Source organism: Orycteropus afer, unplaced genomic scaffold, assembly GCF_000298275.1.
Source record: "Orycteropus afer afer isolate SDZICR_OR568_19922 unplaced genomic scaffold, OryAfe1.0 scaffold00026, whole genome shotgun sequence".
Classification (NCBI taxonomy): Eukaryota; Metazoa; Chordata; class Mammalia; order Tubulidentata; family Orycteropodidae; genus Orycteropus; species Orycteropus afer.
In genome coordinates this window covers 7506036-7515585 of record NW_006921613.1, presented here as the reverse complement: position 1 = coordinate 7515585, position 9550 = coordinate 7506036, and the positions used below count along the sequence as shown (strand labels likewise).

Here is a 9550-nt window from a genome sequence, read left to right as displayed (position 1 = left end):
ATGCAGTGTATCCCTTTTGGTGGGTAAGTCAGTACTTTCTATTATGTTTTGCTTAGATCAGTGTTGAACTAAGTTGGCATAACTGACACTAGCGGTTGTAGGGACATCCATGAGCATGCTAAATTTTGGGGGGAACCCATCTGTGATAAATGTTTTTATTATAGAGAATTTGTTACACATAATTCCAGATTATTTGACTATAAAATTTGTTTTCTAACTGCATTTATTTTTTAAATTCAGAGTAAATCACTGTATTTTTCTTTTAAAAACTCAGAGCCATTTACTAATTATTATTATATAGATAAAAACCTATAAAAGCACACAGTACCAAAGCAGACAGATATGAAAGGACTTTTGAGTTATGGCACATATCTTAGTATCACTTAAGTTCTTTTGGCCAATTTAAATTTGAGATCAAGTAAGTGGCAAAACCAAAATCCTTTCTAGCCTCTGAATCCCGTGGTACTCAATGGATGTGACTGAAACAGTGATGGTCTTGAGTATAAAATACAGGTTCTTCAGTAGAATGTCATTTTCATCTTATAGTTGTGCCTGTGTGGCCTCTGTCAGAACTATTGCCAGTGAAAGAAGAGATGACACTTAATGAATGATAGACTAAAATATTGAGACAGTACATTAATGTTAAAAACTGAAATAGTATTTTACAAAATCTTATGGTGCTGTAGGAAATACTGTTTCACTTTTTCTGACACTTCACCAAGGAGACTATTCAATAATCCAGTTTTAAGTCATGGCAGTTAATACTCTGGTTAATTGGTACTGTTTACCACCCTGGTCAGGAATTCTGGTTTTAGGTTATCTTATTAGTCAGAGTTGATAAATATGCTAAGGACTTTCCCAAGAGCTGGTAAGTTTCATTAGTCATTTGCATCTAGAGTTTTCGTTTCAAAAAACAAAGGCAGTATTTTTCCCCCATGATTAATTTTAAGTTATTCATTTTATATGGTAACACCTTGTTAATTTCTTTCTTTTAAAAGCATAGTGTAAAACATTGCTACAAGAATAATGGTAAGTGACTAGAATTGCCTACATACTATGTTCTTCCTTTTGAATAGAAAATCAGACTCATCCTCAGGCTCCCAGCAGTGTCATGGTGAAGGGAATGTGCAGACTCTGGGGCTGTGGTGGACACTCGTGGGGTGGCCTCTTCAGCTTTCTTTTTATTACTACCTCAGTCAGCAGCATCCCTCCCCTCTGCTCCTTACCTGATCCTGCTGTTACTCTGACAAAGAGAGGAAGTCCCCTCTCACTTTACAAAGGAATGCAGCATTGTAGTAAAGGAGGTACTCCAATTTTTTGTATCGTTCCTTTCATGTGTTTTCATGGCCACTGAACCTGGGTCAGGTGTGGAGCTGTGGGGGTAAGATGCCCAGCAAGCCGATGGATAGCCACCTGGGAGAGATTCTAGAGACCTCTTCTGCTGCTTTGTCACTGGGTGTGTTTGTGAGTGGCATCAGTAGTTGTCATGATACACATGTTTGGTGTACAGATCTTCTAATGGTGGGAGATACTTAATCTCCCAGGTTTAGGACTGGGAGCATGATTTTTGGGTCAGCCAAAGGGAATATGGTAGCACTTGCATTCTTTCTGAACTTACTAAATTAATTGCAAAGTGACAGCGTTTCTAACTGAAGTACTTAGCAGAATGTTTACAATTTTTATAATTTCAAAAACAATCACCTTAAAGAACTTCAGTATGCATTCTGCCTAAACTCATTGAATATTTTCAGTTTTAAATCAGGCATCACTAACCATTTTTGAATTGTAGGATATATAACTGTAGAGTGGGGAGAATGATTTTTGTGTGTAGACTCATTTTCTTTACTTTGTAGCCACAATTTATTCAGGTGAATGGAGCAACATCTGGGGCAGGAGGTATGGCAGAGACACTCAGCAATGGGAGTTCTGTGCCAGGGGGCAGGGGGAGGGAATAAAGGGTAGACAGAAAAGCCTTATGCAAATGGAGGAGGAAGGGTCAGTCTCCTAGCCAAATGGTCCCTGTGGAGGCAGGTGGATCAGAGACTCTGGGGAAGATGGGCCCAAGTAAGGAATCCTAGAGAAACTGCGGTGGAAGCCGAACAGTTACGGAGTGCTCATGTGCCAAGCACGCCAAGCACAGCACACGTTCTGCACAGGAGCATTACTTTAAACAATGTTCTATTACCTACCAAAACAACTGTGGTTAAAGTACAGCATTTTGTTTTTTCCTTTATTTCATGTTGTTAACATTTTAAAATATGAAGCTATTTGCCTTACATTTTTATGGATAATTGTGGTCTTTTGTGTCATGATTGTGAGCCACTGAAAGTGCACTGAACCTATTCACGTGTCTTTAAGGTGTTTTTGCTGTGGTAAGACTTTAGGAGGGAAAAATGTAAATGAATAACAGCTTAGCAGGTGTTTAATTACCTTATTTGGAGATGAGTTCTGTAATATGAAAAGTTCAATTAAACGTGTAATAAATACAAAGTGATCTCTACTGTGTTTTGGTCTGTATGTTCTGTATTATCTAAATAGCTAGTAAGTAAGATCATAATCAGTGATTTGATAGGCATTACTGAAAAAAGAGCAGAAGCAGTTGGTATGGAGTGGAAAGAAAAATTTACTCATTATAGCCCCAAAGAATCTGGTCTAATTTGTTAAAGATACTGATACTCCTGTGTGATGTTCAGAAAGTACTTTGTGGGTTTTGAGCAGGTTAAGGTGTGGACTGATCATCAGGATTCCTGACCATATCCCCCACTTTCATCCTAGTCAGACATGTGCATTCAAAGCAGTGTGTTCTGTTTCTCCAGCGCCTCAAGATGCAAAGAACACAGTAAATCAGTTGGAAACTCAGTGACCAAAGAATCTTTAGTCTCCTGGCTATCTCTGCATTGTGTATCCTTAAAATGCAGATCCAGTTCAAAAACGGAGCTTGAATCCCACTGACTTACGCCTCTTGTTGGCTATAATTATAACAGGAAAAAAAATTTAGAGTTGACCCATCTTTGGGGAACTGAAGAAGAAAGATACTTAAAAATGCACCACAAACACTGCAGTAATTGAAAAGAGGTTTGTTGAAAGGTAGGAGTGGCCTAGAACCAAAGGGGCCAGGGTTAATGTTTGTATGATAATTACTTGTTTCTGTGTGTGATGAGAGACAGCTTTTTATAATTAGGAATCATGTCTAAAGTTTTTTTCAATTGTAAAAATACAATACTTGCCATTTCTACTTTTATTTTAACAGAAATAACAGTTTTAGAAACTAGCTGACTTTAACAATTATTATTAAAAAAAAAAAAAAAAAATTATAGCCCTCAGTCAATTCTGACTCATAGCCACCCTTTGGGTTTCCGAGGCAGTGTCAGTGTCTCTGTCAAAGTAGATCACCTAGTCTTCCTTCCAAGTGGCTCGTGGGTTTGAACTGCAAGCTTTCTGGTTAGCAGTCAAGGCACTATGCCACCAGAGCTCCTAAAATTTGACTACTTCACGTAACACTGATTCTTTTTTACTGTAGAAATAGAAATTTGCCATCACGTGTACGATTCACTGACGTTAACTGTGCCCATCATGTTGTGCAACAATCACCACAATGCAGATTTTTTTTCATCACCCCCAACAGAAACTCAGCATGTGTGTATTTTTATGTCCTTTTGTCTTGGTATGTGATAAGCACTCAGTTTATTGAATGAATGACTAGACACTTGGCCACTCAAAATCAGTAACCTAGGAATGGGTAACATCCAGGGATTGTTACATTACAAAAAAGGAAAGCCATTTGGTCTATTTGTTGTCTTTTAAATGCATTCGCCACTTAATGATGCCCACGTGCCCAGCACTGTAGCTACAACGGGATCGCAGGGGGAAAGTTTTGGAAAGAAAACACTTCAAGAAAGAAAATGAGCACTACTAAAATCAGTGTCGTGTATGTTTAAAGTACTAAATAAAAATGTTGCTCACAGACAGCCAGACACTGTGGGAGAGAGATACAGCAGATCTGCCGACTCAGGACCATGGTATTGGGGGACACCAGACTCAACTGGCACAACAAAATACATAGAAGTCTTGTTCCTCATCCTACATGGGTGAGTAGCAATTGGGGTCTTAAAAGCTTTCAAGCGGCCATCTAAGATGCAGCTAATGGTCTCCTATCATCAGATGTGAGAAACAGTGCAAAAAATATCAAGGGCATTTGGAAGCAATCAGCCCTAGGACACGCTGGCCCTCAAGACCAGAAGAAGTAGATGGTGCCCAGCTACCAATGCCAGCCACTCAGGAAAGAATCAAATCTGGAGATCCTGGATAGAGTGGGAGGAAAAACGTGGAACAAAATCCAAAAACTCAATAATGACCAGAATTACTGGTCAGATGGAGTCTGGTGAGATGCCCCAGTACTATGGACCTGGAATAAAACTCACTCTCTGGGGCTGGCTCTCAGCCAATTGTTTAGACGCAGATCACTCAACCCAGGGTGATGCACCCACATGCTCTCTGGAAATGCATCCCTTGGAGCAAATGACAACGGGGCAGCAGAGGAGGAACATTCCCAAGGAGGAAATACAGGACACACAGGAGTGCGTAACTTGGGGGGGGGGTGTTACTTGGTAGGGAGGGGAGGAAACTGGGTTAGGGTTAGGCATAGTAAATGGGGAGTGAAACTAAATGTACACGTAATGTTGAATGTAAAACTCTTAAAATTTTTTTAAAATAATAGCAAATTAGGCTGGCTAGAGAGACGCTTCCCCCTCAGTCTACACATCTGGTAATAGCCTACATGTAAATGGTCCTAGACTATAGCAATGCCAGAGATCCTTGCTACTCTGTCATTTCTAAAGGGTTTCTTTTGCCCATGTGGTTCAAGATGGCACACCACCATCACGTCATATGCAATCTAAGGAATGGAAAAGGGAAAAGAAAAGGAAGGGGAAGGTCTCAGTTACCGGGTAGTGCTGTAACAACATTTTTTAAAAAACCTTAAAAAAAAAAAAAAAATACAAGAGTCTGTCCACTCGACTGGTACTGTTTGTGGGGCAAGGATAGTCCTCTCTTCTGAATTCCAGCAGGGTGTGGCTTACCTCACAGGAAGTGCGAAGCCCTTCTTATCCTGAGGTTGCTCACTGGGTATGCACAGGGAACACTTTGTGTCCATTCTACGTATATACTCTGTTCCATTTTTCGTGAATATCACTCTCTCCCACCACCAGTTGCCAACATGCAGCCCGCCTGAGGTTGGGTAGGCTCAGTCTAAATCAAGGTGCGTCGGTGACTCCTCCTTCTAGGCCTGGTCGTTGTAGGGTGCCGGTGGTGGTGGGGGAAACGCAAAGGAGGGCGCAGGCGCTGTTCCTCCACTGCGGCTGTGTTTGGCCCTCCTGATACACAGGTCCACAAGTGCCTTACTGGGCTGCTTCTCCATCTTTTTGGGCGCTCAGTGACCAAGGATCCATCCTATAATGCCCTTGCACGTGGAGTTGGGCCCCAGAACGAGCCCGAGGTGGCCAGACTGGGTCTTGGCTGCAATAGCAACACTCTGGATTAACATCACCGCCTCCAGCACCCTCATGCCTTTGACCAGCAGGCCCACTATCGAGAGCGAGCCCCAGCTCCGAGGGCTTAGCTGTTAGGAGCGGCTCCTGCAGGCTTTCTGTGAAGGTAATGACCTCCAGCGCCGATAGCTGAGGCGCGGGTTCCCGCGAGGAGACCGCGGACTGGTCGTAGTAGATGTCTGTCTAGCAAATCTAGTTCGCACACCAGCTCGATATTAAAGGGCATTTCAGTGGCCTCCAAGTGCAAGAAGGATTTCCAGCGCTGGCGCCAGGCCAGCAGCAGCCAGGTAAACAATGTCTTGCAGCCACCCCGCAGGGTCTGCATTGGTAGATGAAGATGGCATCATCTGTCAGCTCAGGAGCAACAGGTTACCAGGGTTCAGAGACAGGGCTTAGCACCCCTGGTTGTACACCCGAAGTGCCCAGGCTGTCATAAGCTCATAGGTGGATACACAAGGTGGTTAAGAGCAAAGTGTATGTGTATGTATATGTGTATGTGTAATAGAGCTCTGATGACCACGTGCGTTGGTGTCAGCACTCTCTCAGTCTTGGCCACACCTGTGTGGAGGGCTGCCACAAGGTCGAGATGGGTGATCTCACAGTTCCACTATCAGAACTGAGAGTCTGGGAAAGAAAATCTGTCAAGAAGAGTATGTGGTTATGGTGAACAACATGATGAACATAATATCACTGAATTGTACATGTGAAGATGTAAAGATGGCAAATGCTTTGTTACCAGACCCCCTACTTTCTAGTTTATGGATACATGTTAGCAGAAGGAGATTCTGATGAAAATAAATGCCAGTTTGTACCAGATGGCAGAGAGGAAGCATGACTGTGTGATGAGACTACCTCTACCAAACTGAAAGTTAAATGTTACAAGAATGTGCCATGCTTTTTAACATATTAACATAAATGCATTATGATTACAGATGACATCATGATTTGAGGAGGACGTCTCCTGTATTATGATGATGATGTTGTTAAGTGCTATCCAGTCCATTCCGACTCATGACAACTCAACTCATTGTGTGCAGATTAGAACTACTCCGTAGGGGTTTCGAGGCTGTGTGACCTTTCTGAACCAGAACACCAGCGCAGTCTTGTGAGGTGCTTCTGAGTAGATTTGAAGCATCGACGTTTTGGCTAGTAGTCAAGTACTTGAATGTCTATAAACTTTTGTTGACCTAAAGAACTTATTCTAGGACAGAAAGCAGTGGACATTTGATCAAGGAAGGGAGCTAGTAAAGATGATAAGGCAGACTTATAAGATACATCAGCATCACCTATTTCTTTAGAAAAGTGAGCACTGTGATGATGGGAGGGACACCTATATGTTAATAACTCAACATCAAGTGCCAGGAAAGCTTGAAAGGAACAGGTCCTCTGGGATAAAGCTGCAGGAAGCTTTGTTACCCACAAAGAAATGTGTTTTGTATGCATAGCACAGAAAACTTTTTATGGTAGGTGCATGGATTCAAAGTTGGAGGACACTCAAAAGCTAAGTCCCAGAGATCCCTGAGAACTTAAGGATATGGCTCCATACAAGAAAGATGGACCTGGTGTGGAAAGAGTACAAGTGATATCTAACATCATGAGTTTCCCGGAGTACCTTTAATGCTGAAAAAATAGTAGGTCCTTGTAAATGGTTGCCACTAGATTGTGGGCTTCTTTCCAAGGAAGGAAATCAATTTCCTTTAGTTATTTTAAACTGTTTTGCTAAGTGGATGAGTACTTTTCCTTCCCCAAAACATTAAACTGCCAACACTACTAAATGGCTGACCTCAGGAAGTTTTTCCCTGATGGAATCTGGCAGGACCTATGCCAAATGGATAGAGACCGGAGCCCAGAGATTATTTGTGTTTCTGTGAGAGAAAAGTGCCTAGAAACCAGATTGATTGCACATCTGCACTCCTTATATTCCACCACTCATCTGTCAGTTTGTTTTATTGTGGTGGCCTTATGTGTTGCTGTGAAGCCAGAAGGTATGCCATCATTGTTTCGTGTGCCAACAGGTTCATTCACGGTAAACAGGTTTCAGCAAAGCTTTCAAACTAGGGCATACTGGGGAGAAGGATCTGGTAATCTGCTTCTGAAAATTGGTCTGTGAAAATCTGATGGATGGCAGCAAAGTATTGTCTGATACAATGCTGGAAGATGAGCTCCTCAGGTTGTACAATTCTCAAAATATGACTGAGGAGGAGCTGCCTCCTCAGATAGAGTCACTCATAATGATGTGGATGGAATAAAGGCTTCAGAAGAGAATGTGGAATGAAGGATATCATTGCTGTGGTCAGACCCTTAACTGTGGTCAGACCTGTAATTGTGCTCATATGGATCCTGTACGTAGACAAGAGGAACAGAGAAAGGGAATACTGTGTTGTTTCAAATCAGGAAAGATGTGTGTGAGGGTTGTATTCTTTCAGCATACTTATTCAATCTGTATGCTGAGCAAAGAAATCTGCGGAGCTGGACTATATAAAGAATGCCTCATGAGGATTGGGGAAGACTCATTAACAACCTTCGATATACAGATGACACTCACTGATGAAGATCAAAGACTATAGCATTCAGTGTGGATTACATCTTTATATATATATATATATATATATATATATATATATATATATATATATCCTCACAATTTGACCAATGAGCAACAGCATGATAAATGGAGAAAATACTGAAGTTATCAAGGATTTCATTCTACTTGAATCCATAATCAACACCCATGAAAGCATCAGTCAAGGAATGAAATGACTTATTGAATTGGACAGATCTGCTGTGTAAGAGCTCTTTAAAGTGTTAAAATCAAAGATGTCACGTTGAGGTTTAAGGTGCACCTGATCCAAGCCAAGGTATTTTCAATAGCCTCATATACATGTGAAAGTTGAACAATGAATAAAGAGAACCAAGAATGATGCCTTTGAATAACCTGGGGCTCTTGTTAAAAGTAAGAATGTCTGGTGTGGAAATGCAAATTCTTAGCAGGGGATCTAACCAGAATGAACCAGTTCAAAGCCTTGGAACAAATCTATCTTGGAGGAAGTACAGCCAAGAATGCTCCTTAGAAGGGAGGAAGGGGAGACTTCATCTCACATAATTTTGACATGTTATCAGGAGGGACCAGTTCCTGGAGAAGGACATCATGCTTGGTAAGTAGAGGGCCAGTGAAAAGAAGACCCTCACTAGGATGGATTGACACAGTGACTGCAACCTGGGTTTGAGCATAGCAACAATTGTAAAGATGATGCAGGACTGGGTTATGTTTAATTCTGTTGTACATTGGGTTGGTATGCATTGGAACCAACCTGATGGCACCTAACAACAACTCCTTATATGACAAGTAGAAAGGATGGACTGGACATTTAAAGAATGGAGGCAAGGCATATATATTCTTGGGGGATGACATTTGGTCTGAATTACTACCACATAATTTGATGAGGGTAAGGGCAAAATCAGTGGGTGGAATAAGCTGGTTCCCATTGATGATAGATGTCAAGCTATGAGAATTTAATTTTTTTCCCCATCTTACTTGACAGATGAACAGTTGATTGGATTAGGTAGAATAGTTTTTGTGAGTTATGGTAAAGATAAAATTATTTCCACCCGATATTGCACCAGTCTTTATCTGCAGAAATAGAATATGTATATCTTGGAAGCAGAAGTACGTACGTTTTTATATGTAAAGGAGAGGCTAAAAGTGATTGTGGAGATATTAGGCGCTAACCTCTTGTTGTTTATAAAGAGGTATAACAGAGAGGACTTTGCAGATCATTTAACAGCACTCAAACTATGAAGAGTTTCTCTGACACTACTTTCTTATGGATTCGGATTTTATGGATGGTGATTGGCCCATTGAATATTACATGTATTTCCGATGATAGCTACTACCATGAATAAAAGTGGCCTAACTGGGATTATCTGAACTGCAATAATGTTTTGTTTGTTCTCATGCACTGAACACCAATGACCAGTGTATGTACCAGATGAGTTGTGGGATG

At 41.3% G+C, this 9550-nt stretch overlaps 1 pseudogene; it reads right to left on the bottom strand.

Moving 5' to 3' along the window:
* Positions 1 to 5278: 5278 nt before the first annotated feature.
* LOC103192326 lies at positions 5279 to 5980 on the bottom strand (annotated as a pseudogene).
* Between the last annotated feature and the right edge of the window lie 3570 nt (positions 5981 to 9550).